We start from the raw sequence: 17,500 nt of genomic DNA, 5'->3' as shown, positions 1-17,500 counted from the left end.
TTCCAGGGTAAGTGCCAGTAAAAAAGTTTATTAAAAAAACACCTCAAAGCTGTAGGTCCAGAAGTGCATAGTAAGGCACAAGAATTAATAAACCATTTAAATGGTGAGGGTATAAGTGAGAAGCAGACTGGGGAGCATACCTACGGTCTTGAGCTCTGCTGTGGGAGGAGGAGAAAGCCCAGATATATTTTTTAAAAAAGGGAGAAAACAAAGCTCGTTTCCATCCCACACTGTATCACATTCCTCGCCCCCTAGCTTTTTTAAGCCTCCACAATTTTTAGAAATTATTGTTTAAGGAAAAATGTAAATGTAATTACACGTAATGGGTATTATCATAAACATACACATAATTATGTAGTTTACAAAGACGGGATAAAAGCCATTACTGAAATAAGAAAGCACTTTTCTATCAACTCTAATAATGTTTTTCCTCATCCCTCCGTTTCAAAATGGAAGCGAGTGATATCAGCATGAGGAAGCTGTTCCTGCTGCTCCCCAGCTGTGGATGTGTCAGCAGAGATAAATTTCATGTGGGAGAATATTACCCCTTTCCCAAGGACCGATTCATGCACACCTTAAATTCCACTTTGCCAAAAACAAAGCTTTCCAAGGTGTTCATCTGTTCCCTCAGCTAGCTTTTGAGATGTTGCAAAGTGTTTGTACAATGAGATTAAAGGCCCGTGTGACTAAATAAAAACAACCCCAGCTGCTGTAAATGGCTGCTTTCCTCTGCCTTCCTTTTGGAAGAGCAGAGGTCAGGGATATACATTTATTTTCATCGTTGTCACAGCTTTTGCTGTGCCCTTCCAGGCCTGGTTTTGTCTGCTGTCCAGCTGGGTCATTGGCCAAAAAGCAGAATTTGCATTTCTGGCCTACGCACCTCAGCTGGGCCTCCTGGGGCTGGAAGACAAGCAAGAGACTCTTCTTGGGTCGCTCTTTTTTACAATCTGTACCAAGATCAGCAATCTGAGCAGTTTTTTGATTCAGTACTTAGTCTTGGGGCATATTAAATGTCATTTCTATCAGATTTATTTATCCTTCAGCCCAGAAAGTCTAGAAGGGTGTCCTGCCTCTTTCCTCAAACCATTATTGTTCAAGGTGCTATGCTGAGTTTAACTGAAATGTTTCAATGTATACATGTATGTGTTTTCTAGAGGGGGAACAAAAGTTTTTGGGGTTTGGTTTGTAAATTCGTGTTCCCCCCAAAGCTGTTTTTGCTCACAAACTGCTCTTGCTTACAAAGGTTCATTTGTATGGATGCTTAAGAGAGGGTCTTGGTGCCTTCCAAGTGTAGGACCCTGCGCACTTTTCTGTGCTGGACATTACCTCGTGGAAGTTAGCCCAGGGTTATTGTAAAACCGGTTTGCAGTTAAGTAACTGAATATGAGAAGGCTTAAATAAAATGCTTTTGGAAATAGTAAATGACAAACTTCTCTGAACGTGGTTTACAAGAGCCTTGCAGCCTAATCTCCTAAAAGAAGCAGCCGCAATCTGGCTTTATAGCTGATACACAACGAGTTTGCAGACAAAAGCCTTGGTAGGATTTCAATTTACAGCCTATGATACATAGGGTTCTCTCTTCCTTGTAATGCTTTAAACTGAAATTGAATTTTAAATTAACTTGACACTGTGCTGTTTTGAAGCCAGATAAATAACCATGTTCCTTTTCCCTTTTTTCATAATATATTTGATATCTTACTATGAATGTATTTCCTGAATTGATATTAATATTATACATTTGCCTGTCCTTACTTTCCTTCGGAAAAAAAAAGTGAAACATCTCTATCTTTGCTGTATTGTTTGCACTTTGACAATGATATGGTTTTGTAGTTTAAGAATTTTCCAGTTTTATTTCTGTTGCTCACTGTAAAAACTTGTGTTTTATTCCCGTGTTTTTTCACATAACATTGATGAAACACCGGCCTTCAGAGTTACGTTCTTTGAGCATGCATGTTTGTGATTTCCATTTGTTTTAATTCATCAGAGGGCCATATTCTCCACTTCGCTACCCCAATTGCAGCATGAATCAATGTCTCAATTCCTCTAGTTTGGGAGTGGATTTTTCTACACCAGTGTTTCCTGGTGTTTTAAGCTGTTAGACCCACAATGTACGGTAGCTTGTATAATATACCGGGTAGTCATAAACGGTGTCAGTGGTTAATCTGAAACCTGATAGTGTAATTCTCTTTAACGTTTGATAGATCGTACAGCTAGAAGGAATATTGTAAAAGAGCTGTTTTACAAAAGGAAAGGGGGTGGGGGGGATATTTTCTGAGTATTTTAAAAGAAAAGAAAACAAATATCCACAGCTCTGAATGTACATATGTAGTAGAAAGGAAGACTGGTACAGTATAATTGTTTTGTGTTTTCCCCTAATTCTCATGCCTGTACACGAACAAAATATTCTTATAAAACTGTTTCTGGATCTTATATTAAAAGATATACGGTGGTATAATTCACAATGTTGGCATGTTAGGCAAAATTTATTTCTTCTGTTCCTGGTAGAAAATGTGGCTAACACCACCGTCAGGGTGTGTAACTTGAAATAAAAGTATCCAAGTGCATCCTCCCTCCCTTCTCCCCCAGGAAGATGTTCTCCAAACGGTTCCTTTTCATACTGTTTGGCTTCTTGCATGACATTAGCATTCCAGAAAGAATTTCTGAGCCCCGAGGCTTTAGTAGTGGTCAGGACAGGCAGAAGGAAAAATTACCAGGCACATCCCCTGGTAGGCTGAGGGGTGGAATTTTAACCAGGGGCTTTCGGGAGCATATTAAAGACCATTGTTTTTCTTGCTCCCTCTTTCGTTATTCCTTTGCTAGCCAGTACCAGGAAGACTTGAGAGCCTGACTTGACGCTGTTTTCATTAACGAGCATAATGAAGAAATATTTGGAGTATTTTGTCTCTATGTGTGTCTTAATGAGGGAGAAAAAGAAACTCTACCTTAAATAGGACAAGAAGTTATGCAGACCTGCCTGATTCGGCCAGAAATTCTCTTAGGCAGAGGAATGCCACATGAAATTGGAAACTTCTAAGTCAAATAACAGTCAAACAACAGAGCCTGAGCTCGGCTGCTTTTCAATGTCTTGTGCTCCTGTCACCTCCTCTCCCCTCTCCCTTTCCCCTGCCACTCCCCCGAGGTATTCAGATGGAAAGGATTGCTTTCCAAGGTATTTGCACAAAGAAGGCATCTTGCAGCAGATGAGACTTCTTTGAATCCAAGGCATTACAGCATGCTCTGATCTTTCCCCAGAACTTAGTTAAACATGCAGAAAAGGGACTCTTGCTCGGTACTGTGCAGTTACTGGTCATCTTGGTGGACATTGGCATTGCACATCCCCGTGGTGTTTAGGGATATTTGTTGGAGTCTCAGCCAGGACATGTGCCAAAGAGATTTCGCTTCATCTTTCATCCCAGGGAGAAGAGAGCCTAAATGGGTTTATCGTGGGGTTTTCATTCACTCTGTCATTTCTCCCTTCTTTATCTTTCGTTGCTAGACTTCTAATTTTTCCAGACAGCAGCGCACACCCCTGCAGCTGGCCCTGCATAATGATTCCCTCCTCCTCGACTGACATGAGGGTGGATGCATAAATCTTGTGCCGTCAGGGTGCCTCCTTCAGCAGACACTGTCCCCTCTCCCCCCTCGAACAATATCTGTCCCCTCTGCAACGTTCTCATTTACCACCTACCAGCCTTGCCTGCTGAGCCAAGATGCTGCCTGTGACCATTATCCAGCCTATGCTAAACATTGGAAAACGGTTCTTTTCTGACAAAAATACAACCATTTTTTTTCTTCTCCTAATGACAATTATTAGTGTAAATTGGAGCGCCTTTAGCAATTGTGTTTGACACAAACATTATACCATAAAGCAGCCAGCTCCTGTGAAAAGCAAGAGCTGAGTGATGGTTTGCATTAGGAGCTGGAATATGAGAAGGACTCTCAGGAGGAGGAATTTTGTCTGAAACAGTGGTCTTTAGGAGGTCTTAAGTTGGAGGTACCCTTGTTCTCTGAGGCCCTGCATTAATTCAAAATGATTGCTTTGAACCATTGAGTAAGGGCAGAGCTGTCAAATCTAGGGCTTGCCAGCTGCTGAACCCATCCAACATTTTGGCAGTTCATAAATCTAAGGGGACTTGCAGACTGTTTATGAAGTATTGTTTTAAAATCTCTCCTCCTTCGTCCTCCATCCTCAGTTGTCATGGTGGAATATAACATCTGGCTAAAAATCAAGAGTAGTTTAAAAGGCAGCAATCCCTGTTCCTGTCCTCGAGATGAAAGCAGGCACAGGATGGATGTGCGATGTACAGGAAGAGCTTCGTCATTCTTTACTAGCACCAAAGGGCTACGTAAAGGTCAGTGTCTCTTCCAAGAGCAGCCACACAAAGTCCGAGATTTCTCCCGTAGGTGTTCAGGGCTGGCTGGTCTGATATTCGTAGTCAGTTGCTTTGAGAATTCAATGTTTTCCTCCAACTACGAGGATTTGACTGTTTCTCTGCTGCTGTCCTTACGATGAATCATGTTGCAGTTATTTTAAAGAGGCGGATAAACTGCAATTGTTTATATACAAACAGAATATGGCATTGGATGCCAGAAACCAATCTCACTAATATTTGGCTTGCTAGGTTGCATCGTTGTCGCATGTTTTGGCTATCAGAGAGAGCAAGCTTAAGATTAATTGAAACGATTTTTTTCTTTCCAAGTGTTCTCAGTGCTAGCAGTATTTTCTCCTCTGTAAATGCTGGCAATTGATTATAAAATGTCAGAGGTGTTAGCCGTGTCAGTGACCTTCATCTAGCCAGCTGGAACACTAGGCAGGACTTGCATTAGGACAGGCTGCAACCACCAGCAGGTTTTGTTGCATCTTTGTATCATTAACAAAAAAAGACTGGATGGGTGAGAGTGGATTGTAGATACAACAGTGCTTATTCACCTAAATTTACTTGAAAAATGGCTGTGGTAGAAAAAAATAATCATGTTGTACTCTTCTGGGTGAGCCTGGAGGGATATGAGCAGCCTGGCCTGTCCTCTTCCCAGAGGGGTGAACAAAGCTTCCTCTCTGCTGCTGGGGGCCAGCTTGTGAGCTGGTTTCTTTCCCATGCACTGTCATTCACTCCAAGTTAGTGGGAACCCAGTAATCTGCAGAACCGTGTCCTTCAGCAGACGTCCATGCCAGCTGTGTGTCCTGTGCAGCTGTTCTCAGCTGGCAGGGATTTAAGAATTCTTAAATTTAACTTCACGTCTCAACCACCCCTACTTAATATACTGAGCATCGAAGCAAACTGTGAGGAGGATGTTGAAGGAAAAGTCCTCCATTTCTAACAACAGTTCTCTTCAGATTCTGTTTGAGGCTAAGGCTCAGGTAATGCTGTTAATTTATTTGAAATCATTTTATTAGAATAAAGTTGCAAATGTGCTGTATTGTGCCTGTGATTCTTGAAAAAATGAAGGAGGATGTGTATCCCCTTCCTGGGCAGCCCCATGCTAGTGGTGTGCTGAGGGAATTAGCTGTTTCTTGCCTTGGTGGTCCATAGCAGCAGTAGCAGTGGTAGAGTTGGATGGCCAACGTGCCCAATGCTGTGATTAGAAAAGTATCTGCAGTTCTTGGAGAGGAGAGATAATAGGAGTGTTAAGCTTTGAAAAGCAGTACAAATTAGGCTTTGCTGTTGGACTTGAGGAGAACTTTCTAATCCCATGGCATTCCTTCATCATACTGGTAGAAGAAGCATGTTTGTTTTGTAGTTGAATGTTTTGTCTTTATGATGTCTTTGGACTGGAATTCTTGCACTTTATTCCCTGGATATCCCATCTATTAAATTATGTCTTTATTCCTCTCTAATGAGAGCCGGTACATGGGGAAGTGGAACTTTTTTTCATTACATTTCTTGAGTCTACTGCTAATCAAAATACATCCATATAACAAAGAATTTGGAGGGGAAAAAATCATGAGCAAGTTTGCCTTGTGCAGGTCTCTTTGAAAAGTCATCTTTTAACTGCTCAGGACTCTGCCAACCAGTTACATGGTTCAGCTCGTGCACATGGTGGAGCCGGCCAGAGGTGCGAGAGATGCGGGCTTTGCATGTCCCAGTGCCGTGGCAGAGGGAGAAGGTGTTACGGGAGTACCGTGCTGGCAGGGAGAGGGGTGTGCAGCTTGCTAGGGATCCCGCTGCTCTGCTGCAAGCAGCAGTGACAGCTGCAGATCACACTGGGGCTCAGTCTGATTTTAAAAACAACGTCCTGATTTCAGAATCACAGATAGAAAACGTATTACTGTGAACTTGGCAGTTCTTCTTCTACAGTCAATACTACCACTTTTTCCCCTCAAGCTCTTCCTCATTATTGCCTAAGTGAGAACACAGAATATGTTCTTAGTTTTCTTACTATGCTAATTTTCCCTAAATGTGTTAAATCATTTGAGTTTATGGCACATGAGAAGATAACTTCTGCTAATTTAAGATTCAAAAAATACTTTCTTAAGAGTTTTCACATGTAAAGCTCTCATAGAGTTGGACTATTGAAAGACTCCCATGTCAGAGAAGATGCATATAGTTTAAAAATGGCTGTAAATATACATATATATTTAAAAAAAAAATAAAAAATGGCTTGAATTTCTGAGAGGTACAAACTGGTCTTTGTTCATGCTGGAAAAAATCACAGGATAACTTAAGTCGGAAGGGAGCACTGGAGGTCATCTAGTCCAACACCCTGCTCAGAGCAGGGCCAGTGAGGTCAGGTTGCTCAGAACATATAAAGTATTTAGCAGTCTGCTCTACATAGCTCAAAACTTAAGTAGATGATGGTGAGTTTCTTGGAATTTCTGATAGGGGAAAAATTGAATTGTAATATGTCTCTTTTGTCTTCACCTTTCAGAAGAAAATAAAGGAGGAAGGCTGGGGGAAAAAAAATCTTTACTATCCATTCCATTTTATTTTTAGATGGAAATAAAAATTTCATCAGGCTAAATCTTACTTTCCATACTCAATTATTCCCCAGAAAGTTGAAATAAGTACAGGTGTAGTCTTTTCAAGAATATGCTCCTAGAAGTTAATTTCTGAAGTGAAGGGAAACTGCAAGGTGACATTGCTTTGGGCCTTAATAAAGGGCTTCATTTAGGCATCCATCCTTATAAATGGGTGGTGAACTATCTAAGGGTTGGAAGGGAAAAGGGAAGAAGGGGGCTGCAAGAGAATGAGAGCAGATAAAAGTACAATGTAATTTAAGTCTTTGGTTAATGTCTCCATTTGAAAGTAGCACTGGTTTATTTGGTCCGCCAAGCATTGGCAGCTCACAGTCAAATTCTTACCATAAAATCTTCTTGCCACAGATGAGGCTTGAATAGGTTTCTTATGGGCCTATCATTATCTTCTACAAAGTGGCCCTTTGAAGGCAGAGTAAGGATGCTTTGTAAATATCTTCCTAACGCTTTGCATTGCCCCAAGATGTCTTAAGTTGAGAGGGCACCTGCACTTGAGAAAGGCAAAGAACCACACTTGTTGACGATGGCAGCTTTAATGGGTTTCCCCTTTCATAATGCTATACCGAATCTCTAGCAGCCAACATGAACACCCATCACTGTGTCTTGAAGCCGAAACATGCCTCACTACAGTGCTGAGGTTTCTGACAACATGTTCTGTTGTTCCAGGTGAGAAGACAGAGGGGGAAAAGCTCTGGGCACAACTTTGCAGCTTACCTGGTACCCTCTGGAGCACAGCTGAAAAAGATTAAACCCTGACACCACCTCATCTCGTCCTGAAGTTCCAGCAGAAGTCAGCTCTTCTCTCCCAAGCTGTGGTGTGCACACAATTCTCATGTGATATTTTTGTTTTTAGGTAAGCTTGCATTTTCTTTTCTTTTTTTTTTCTTTTTTTGTTTGATCTATTTTTATTTTAAAACGGGATGCTATCATTCTATTTTCTCGATAATTTTCTTGCTATTCATCAAAACTTTCAAATGTTGCTGGAGCATATAATAAATGTTTATTACTACTAATGGAGATAAAACTTCTAGGAGCCAATCTTGCAAGAGGCATTAAAATTAGTGAAGGAAAAAAAAAAAAAGAAAAGAAAGAAAGAGCAGCTTGGCAGAGGTTCTGTATTCATAAACCTATTTATAGCTGGTGTGCCTGTTAGGAGAGCAGGTTTGTGCCTCTGCCAGCAAGATGCTCCACCTGACTGCCATGCTAGTGCTTGCCCTAATTTTGCACTTGGGTTCTGAGACTCCCACTGGGATGCTGAGCAGATGTGTGATTGAACTGAATGTCGAAGGTGTTCAGGTCTGACTGCATCTCTGAGGACAATCAGAGAGATTCGATCCAGATCTTTTCCAGGACCTGTTCACCTTGATTAGCACGTGTTGTCTTGACAGGATTCTCAGAAACTGGCTTGTAAAACCCCTTCCTCCAGCTAAGAATTTTCTTTAATTGAGCATCCAAAGAGACCTGAAGTTAAGATTGACAGAGGGGTTGCTCAACCATGGCTCTTGGTCTGTTCTTTAGCCGTAAATCAGTTTAAAACCGTTTAGACATCTTGCTTGGTGCTGGCGACGTTCCTGGAAGTGGCACTGTCTGGAGTTCTCGTTCCAGTCTGGTGTGAGTTTGGAGGGAAATGCGAAGAATTTCTCTGGAATTACCTCTGCAGCTTAAATCTCAGCCTTTTGCTGCTGGTAATAATTATCCATAGACTGTGCTTTTTGGAAGATAGCACTCAGCCTTTCCAGAAAGAGAAATGTGTGTCTCCTGTATGACACTGAAGAGAAATGAAACAATGGGAGAGGAAAATAAAATTTACAAGGAACCAAGTTAAGAAAACCAAGTGTATAATAGCATTTAGCTAGAAACTGGCTACATGCCAGTTTGGGAGGTTTTTCTTTGTTGCTGTTTTTTACACTCAGCTTCTGTGTATAAAGTTTTTACTTCCCCTTGAAAACTACAGGGAAGGGGAGGGATCAAAATATAGTTTTACATGCATGTGAGCTGCAGAATGAATAACAATGAAGACAGCTGTTTTAAAACAAAAAAAGTACATTCCCTCCTACGCACATTCATTTAGATACCTAAGACCATGATTTTTCAAAATGCAGAAAAAAGCACGAAAACAGCTACTATATTTAAGCTTATTTAGAAATATGCACGGGGGAAGATGAGTATCATGAAGGAATGTCCTGCGGAGGATGCGAACATAAGGGTGGACTCTCTGAAAGGGAGTAATAGCAGAGTAGTTCTTGTAATTTCGCTATGGAATCTTAAATCAATTACGTGAATAACACAGGATATCTTCTGAGACTAGCCAGAAGCACTTTTTTGCGGGTATAGCTAGCATGGTTGTAGAAAGCCTCCGTGCCAGACTGGGATTAGCGCTCCCACAACAGAGACACCACAAGTGCTCGCGTGTTTGTCTCTGCGTCGTCTCCCTGTGCAGTCAGCCTTCAGTGATCTGCCTCCTGGATGGTAAATTCTTCAAAAAATGCACCAAGGTGTGTCTGATAATACGTGGTACTTTGGCGTGTTTGTGCGTCGGACTGGGAAGTTTGATGTTCAAAATGGGTTTGGTCTTAGGTTTTGCATTGATTAAACGTTTTGATAACTTGTGTTATTAAAACTTTCAAAGTCTGCATTAGACTTCTACTGAAATTACTGCGAGTTGCTCAAAACTGTGCTGATTAAAGGTAGTATTTCCTTTTCAAGAAGACTTCACTGATCTAGTTGTTTCTTGAGGTCTGTTCCTTTGAAAGGAAAATTAGCATCCTTGTGCTTTTTAATAAAATGAGCCGAGTACTAAAAATACACGGTCAGCAGTTTGGTTAGAACACCAGAGTATGTGGCTCATTGCTCTACAGAACATGTACGATATTAAATGTGGATATTAATTTTGTTCATTCCTCCATCACAAAGAAAATAGAAAATGCTTACATAAGGGGGCAAAATAGTTTATGGAATTCTTCAGCAGTGCCTTTCATGGTATGCAATTATAAACTTTGATGCATGGGGGATATGAAGTGCTTCCTGGAGTTATCTTGTGTAAATACGTATAAATCAGGTTGGTTGCTGGTTTACAACCCTTTAAGCAACTACATGGTAGTGCTTAAAAAGAGAAACAAAAACTGGGTAAGCTTTTCTCCTAAATTTTCTTTTTCTCCCTTTTTTTTTCTTTCACTTCAGAAGCTTTCCTCAAACTTCATTATCTTCGAAGTTTTCCCTTTAAATCGGCGGCTAGCATAAGCGTTTTTGCAGACTCATTTCATACAAAGATTTTGCCTCTCAAGTTGTTAAAGCCAGCATAGCTGCAGCTCTGCTTCACTTGTGTGGCAATGAACTTCACATGTAAATGGGGCCTCTAATAAGTCCGCTTTGTGCTGGAAGGTGCTAATGGCTGCCATCAATCAGAGGGCTGGTAAAAGTTGTTCGCCCCCTCCCCCTGGACTAAATGAGACAGCAATTAAATGCCCTTTTGTTGAGTGATAGCTGAGACAATAGAAATCAATGTCCAAAGCACAAACCCGAATGGCAAGTCTTAAGTATAAGCTAAGCCATGTGTCCCAAGGGATTGGCATGTTGATTTGCTTACAGCTGAGGGTGGATATGAAAGGAATAACTGGACGTGCAGACAGCAGGAGAAGCTGTAATGCTCCTTGGAGTGCAGCCAGCTCGCAATATTTCCTGGGAAGACTTCTCGATGGGGCCTGCTTCCATGGGCAAGTGCAGCCCAGCATCAGCCAGCAGCACAAATGGGATCCAGAGCAGGCCCTGGCACCAGGTTGTGATCAGGAGATACGATACCAGCAGTGTTGGTGGTACGTTTTTATGTTGGCTGCTCAAGAACAGGCAATATCTGATCTGGTAGGAAGCCTGCTGATACAAGTTTAGCCTTTCAGCTTTCCTGTAAGTACTTCGACTGGCAGGGTGAGTTTATACTTGACCCATGCCGTTATTACAGGGTTTGAGATCCTTTGACCAGGAGTTACAGTGCTGTCAAGGCATGCCCTGAGAATGAGCCCCCACAGCCCCCAGATTCCATCAGTTTGCTCCCCAGTGCTTTCAGGTGCAAGACCTACTCTTGTGGTTCTCAGTTGTGCTGTTTGTAAACAAAAGAGAAAACAATCAAACAAACAAACAAAAAAAAACTACAACAAAAACCAATTTGCTCATCAATTTCTTGAAAATGAACATCTTTTGATACCCTTAGTATTGGTTAACAATTGTGTCCAAAGGATGTGCAGTCATTTAGGTTGCTGAACGTGTTCTGCCTGTCTGACTGACTCCAAACCTCCGAAGCTCATTGATGTCAGCGGGACACTTCCTTTTGACTCCAGCATGCTACTCGCAGCTCTGCTTTAGCTTTATTGCCTCGCTGAAAGGGCCTTAAGTTACTTGTGTGCACAGGGCAGCATTGTCTCTAGTCTGTGTGGGTTTTTGTTTTTGTTTCAGTTTTTTTCCCCTGCTTTTGTGCAAAACTGTAAATGCATCGAGAACAATAAGCTATTGCATTTACTAATGACAAGGCATGCTGCTGTCTTGCAGTTTATATATGCTGCTGGCAGGGACTGGCAATATGATGTTTTACAGCAGCTCAGCTAAAATGAGAGTCTTTAAGTTTGTCTCCAAATAAATGTCACAGGAAGAAGTTATTTTATTTTTGTGCCTAAAAAGTATGGCACACAAATGACCAGAGTCAGAAAAAAAAAAAAAAAATTAAAAAAAATATCTGTTTAGAATATTGACTTTGTTCTGTGGAGTGCCGTATCCATCATGGCTCTTTTGGGGGCTTAAACAACAACAACAACAACAACAAATAAAAGAAAAAAAAGCTACCTGTATTAAGAGGTCCATAAAAATCAGATGACATTAGGAATGGACTTGTAAGGACTTTATAATATTGACAACTACTTCAAATGACACACTTCACAAACCCATTGTTTTCATGTAAATTCATATATTTGTCTATGACGTTAACTCTGCTTCTAGCCTTGACTTGCAGCTTGCTTTTGCATCAGGTTCTCCACTCAAATAAAAAGCAGAGGGCTGAGGAACCAGAGACTGCATAGGCACAGCAATACATTCCCATGTTACCAGCATAATTCTTTAATCCTTTCAATAAAGACCTTTATTTGTTAATATTTTTCACTGTTACCAATACAAATACCTTTTTTATATATATAAAAGCATTCTAATCAATAAATATATGATAATAAATTCTACAACATGGCCAAGCTATCTTGAGATGAAGGTAGGCATAAAGAGTACAAAAGCTATTTGTAATGTTTTATATTTACTTATTCAGCATGTAATTTTGAATAATCACAGATTAGCTTTTTTTAAGCATCTGCTTCTGTATGGCAAACAGCAGTCCAATAAAGCAGAGCTGTTGACTGAGATTTGATGTGTCCATTACCTCCTGCAAATGCCTTGGAATACAATGGGGTAGCATGCAGACTTCAGAGCTGTCATGACAGGTATTAAGAATGTGTCAAATCCCAGTGATGACTGATAACATATCTGTCATTTGTGATGGGATTATTAGGAAGAGGAAAGCCACTAGGAGAAAGATACTCTAGGAAAAAAAAGGGGGAGGGAAAGGCAGGAGGAGAGAAGATTTACTGTTCTTCAAAGCTGCCTCATTTAATTAAGCTTTGTCTAGTCCATAAACAAATCTATTACCTTCCTGACTGCTTTGGCAGCATAGGCACTTTAAGGCTGCAGTAGTAATTCCAGAGAATTAGGTTTCTCTTTGGTGGATAACTGCACTATAGGCATTGTAGCTGTGATGAAGGTTCTTGAGGAGTGCCAGGAAACAGCTAGTGTAATATTACTATTTTCTTTATTTTCAAAGTAAGAATTTAACAGAATACTGTAGAAGAAAGAATTCGGTAGGCACCTAAGACATTTGCTGCGTGGAAACTCTTAATAGAACTGAAGAGCATAGCTTGCCAGCGTCATTTGATTTGCTTCTTTGGTTAGCATAAAGCACATGAACTATTGCTTTTTATTATTATTATTCTGAATATGTATCTTGTGTGGGTATGGTAAGGTGGCTGTGTTTTGTGTCACTTGTAAAATTAGGTTGTGCTGAGTAGGTCTCCTGCACATAGTGCACAGACTGATTCCTGTCAGGCATCTTAGGCTGAGCCATAAACACATCAAAGGTCTAAAAGCGGTTAAATATTAAGACAGAAGAAGCATCTCTTTTTACTGTTGTCTGGCACTTAAGCAATGTCAGGACAGAGGAGGTGACCTGTTTGCTTCTTGCTGTCAGTATCTTTTGTGTAGGAGCATCTCCACAAGAGGCTGAACCAGGGTACCTATCCCATAAGGCCCCCACATACAGAATTCAATTTGGGGGGCATATTAGGTGTCAGTAAATGGGAGACTTGAAGCACAGTGGGCTCAAACAGCTGTTCTTAGCTGTCAGATGTTCCCATAAATCCACTTTCAGCAGGATAGCCTTTGAACAGAGATTCATAAAGCTGTCTATATGATCTTTTCAGCCAGTCTTTCCATTGGCTTTTTATGGAAAAGGACCTGGTCTTTACCTCTGTCCCTTCTATGTGCTCAGCCAAGGTGCTTATCAGCTCTCTCAGGTCCCCTAGCCCCTTCAGTGGAGGTTAGCCCTGTGCCCAAGTGGACACTTGGGTACCACTGAACAGTTCTTGGCAGGCAGCTACCTTCATAGAATCATAGAATCATAGAATATCCTGAGTTGGAAGGGACCCTTAAGGATCATCAAGTCCAACTCTTGACACCGCACAGGTCTACCCAAGTTCAGACCATGTGACTAAGTGCACAGTCCAATCTCTTCTTAAATTCAGACAGGCTCGGTGCAGTGACCACTTCCCTGGGGAGCCTGTTCCAGTGTGCAACCACTCTCTCTGTGAAGAACCCCTTCCTGATGTCCAGCCTAAACTTCCCCTGCCTCAGCTTAACTCCATTCCCGCGGGTCCTGTCGCTGGTGTTAATGGAGAAAAGGTCTCCTGCCTCTCGACACCCCCTTACGAGGAAGTTGTAGACTGCGATGAGGTCTCCCCTCAGCCTCCTCTTCTCCAGGCTGAACAGGCCCAGTGCCCTCAGCCGTTCCTCGTACGTCTTCCCCTCCAGGCCTTTCACCATCTTCGTAGCCCTCCTCTGGACACTCTCCAACAGTTTCGTGTCCTTTTTATACTGTGGTGCCCAGAACTGCACACAGTACTCGAGGTGAGGCCGCACCAGCGCAGAGTAGAGCGGGACAATCACCTCCCTCGACCTACTAGCGATGCCGTGCTTGATGCACCCCAGGACACGGTTGGCCCTCCTGGCTGCCAGGGCACACTGCTGGCTCATATTCAACTTGCTGTCTACCACGACCCCCAGATCCCTCTCTTCTAGGCTGCTCTCCAGCGTCTCATCGCCCAGTCTGTACGTGCAGCCAGGGTTTCCCCGTCCCAGGTGCAGGACCCGGCACTTGCTCTTATTGAACTTCATGCGGTTGGCGATCGCCCAGCTCTCCAACCTATCCAGATCCCTCTGCAAGGCCTTTCCACCCTCATTTGAGTCCACAACTCCTCCAAGTTTGGTGTCATCAGCAAACTTGCTCAAAATGCCTTCTATTCCTACATCCAGATCGTTTATAAAAATATTGAAAAGTACCGGCCCTAAAATGGAGCCTTGAGGGACCCCACTGGTGACCGCCCGCCAGCCTGACGCAGCCCCATTCACCATAACCCTTTGGGCCCTGCCCGTTAGCCAATTGCTCACCCATCGTATGATGTTTTTATTTAGCTGTATGCTGGACATTTTGTCCAGTAGGATCCTATGGGAAACCGTGTCAAAAGCCTTGCTGAAGTCCAAAAAAATCACATCAGCTGGTTTCCCTTGGTCCACCATACGGGTGATCTTATCATAAAAGGAAATCAGGTTAGTTAGGCAGGACCTACCCTTCACAAACCCATGCTGGCTGGGACCAATGACTGCTTTGTCCCCCAGTTTTTTTTTTTTTTTTTTTTTTTTTTTTTTTTTTTGATATAGAGATTTTTTTTATTACCCGATCGGCAAAAAAATAAAATAAAATTCCAGAGTCGGTTCCACAACCTGGGGGGGAGGCTGCAACAGCGGCACCGGCCCCTGCGGGGCCTCCGGGCCCGGCCTCCCCCTCCCCAAAATATACAAATCAAACCCGATGCGAAAAATAAATACAGATTCTCGGGGGGGGAAAGGGTTGCATAGAGGAAGATTTAATAAAAAAGTTTTTTTTTTTTTTTTATTTCCATCATGATTTAATATTATTATTATTATTATTATTTCTAGCATCTCCCCGCAGAAGAACCTAGGACCTGATAGTCGCGACACGATTAACAAAAATAATTAACCTTCTCCCAATAACTTACAGCGGTCACCCAGGGGACTTGTGCTTTTTGGGGGGGGTGGGGAGGGAGCCCCGGCAGCGACGGGGGGGTCCCGGCTGGCGATTTCGGAGAAACTCCTTGGGAGGAGGCGGAGGGGAGCCCCCCGCCCGTACTTTGGTCACTAGCTGTGTGCCGGATCCTGCCCCCCCGAGCCCCCCGCCCCGGGGCCGCGGCACTCCCTGAGTCACCCCCCGCCCCGTTCTGCCTCCGTTTTATTGATGTTTTATTTTTTTTGGGGGGGTCTCCCGGCTGTCCTCAGCGCCCTCGAAGGAGGAGGCCCGAAAACACCCCCGGGGAGGCCATGGGGGGGGCCCGGCCCGCGGGACCTGAAGCTCCCTGAGCTGCACGCGAACAAACGTCCGCCCGGCCGCGGGGCCTCCGGCCTCCACCGCGCTGAAACCACGGAATCAGTCTCCAAAAAGCAGCAGCAGCAAAACCGGGCTCCCTTTCGGACCGCGCCGCGGGTGCCTGCGGCGAACGCCGGGCGCATCCGTTCCCTGGGCGGCCGGCGCGGCCCCGTACCTTGTTGGACGTGTTCAAACAGGGTAGTAGCCAGCTTGGATGATCCAGCTGGGGGCCTGGTTGATGGCTCACTAAGGAGCAGCTGATGGTCTCAGATTTGGGAAGCAGAGGTTTGGGCCGCATTTCAGACCAAACTGCAGCTGCCATGGCTTGAAGGGAACAAGGTTTGGCTGTTATGTAAGCAATGGACCCTGTTCCTGACAGCCACTGAGGGCAAATCAGCTCCCACACGCCATCCGTGCCTGGGCAGCTGAGCTGCCTCTTGTCCTGCGGAAAGGCCTGCTGGGGCAAGGCACAACACCGCAGCACACTCGTTAGCTGGTGAGGCCCAGGCCATGTCTGTGTTTTGGGTGTAAACGCAGGCTCCAAGCTGTCGGGGTGGGTGTCGAGGAGTCGAGGTGCAGCAGCTGGCCGATGGTACCCGCCATCCCGGTCGGATACCTCGTGTTTACTGTAGGGGAAGAGCACACACGAGGGCAGTTGCAGCTTGCCCCTGGCTCCGGAGCGAGTTCACACCCTTGCTTACCTCATGGAAACTCACTCGCCTTCCCTCAGGAAAGACTTTTTTTTTTTTACTTCCCCCCCCTTCTATAAATGTATACTTACCCCACCCATAGATGCTGGCTGAGCAAAGACCGTAGAGCAATCTGCAGCAAGGACTATGGGGTTTTACTTTTTAATATGTGATGTATTGTGGCTTAATTCATTTCCCAAGGTGGTTCTCCAGAGGGCCTCATGGCAACCATCCCAGAACAGCCAGGGATTTGGGTACCTCAACCCAAAGCTGGTTTAGCTTAAGAGTTGTTAAAGGAGACGGATTTATTTATTTATTTATTTTATTTCCTCCAGAAGCTGAACTCAGCATTTCTTGAGAGTAACTGAAACTGTGCACACAGAGATCATTAATCATACTTTAAAATCTGGACTTCAACTTCTCCTTTTATACGTAGAATACCATACGGGATATTAATGTTGCGTCTTGCCGGCTGGCAATGCCTCATTTCATACCAATTAAAAGCGGTTTTGGAAAGAAGGATGACTGTGGAGAATGGCTCCGAACCAAAGAGCCCTTTCCCATTGATCGCAGGTTTGGTTTTGGCCCGGAGTGGATGTGGCAGCCATGTTCATGTAGACCAACCACGGGTAGCCCACAGTCTGTGACCACCCCTTTGGTGTGCCCACCTCGGGAGGAGACACCAATGCACACAGGGACTGTTGGCAGCAGTCACAGCCTATTTTTTTTCCAGTGCTTTCATCAGCTCCCATATTTAATGGATTTAGGTAGTGAATGAGTTTTCTGTCCTGGGAGAGCACTACAGTGCAGTGAACTTGAGCTTGGCATCATTCTCTGAGGGAAGCTGTTTCTTCCCTGTACTCTCTGACCCTTCCCCCACTTCTTTAGATTTTGCCAGTTTAAAAAAAGGGAACAGCAGCTCTTATCTGGAAGGTATTGCAGAAGTGGACTTGAGAGACTCAGCTATTTCTTTTTTTTCATTTTGCTGTACGTGAGGTGTCCCGAGATAACACAGAAAATCACGGGGTTGGGGGAGTCGCTTCTGAAGATCACTGAACATTTACTAAAATTCCTTCTAGGGTCCAAGATCAACACTGA

General features: G+C 43.5%; 1 protein-coding gene across 4 annotated transcripts in view; it reads left to right on the top strand.

Moving 5' to 3' along the window:
- Positions 1 to 17,500, top strand: part of PLXNB2 (plexin B2) — a 259,144-nt gene that overhangs the window by 73,083 nt on the left and 168,561 nt on the right. For all 4 annotated transcript variants that reach the window (XM_038173392.2, XM_038173387.2, XM_038173388.2 and 1 more), the window contains one exon: positions 7,640 to 7,826. The gene's annotated coding sequence lies outside the window, so the exon portion shown is untranslated. The remainder of the gene's footprint in view (positions 1 to 7,639; positions 7,827 to 17,500) is intronic.

Source organism: Anas platyrhynchos, chromosome 1, assembly GCF_047663525.1.
Source record: "Anas platyrhynchos isolate ZD024472 breed Pekin duck chromosome 1, IASCAAS_PekinDuck_T2T, whole genome shotgun sequence".
NCBI lineage: Eukaryota > Metazoa > Chordata > Aves > Anseriformes > Anatidae > Anas > Anas platyrhynchos.
Note: the sequence above shows the minus strand (reverse complement) of the source record. Positions and strands in the feature narration are given on the sequence as shown.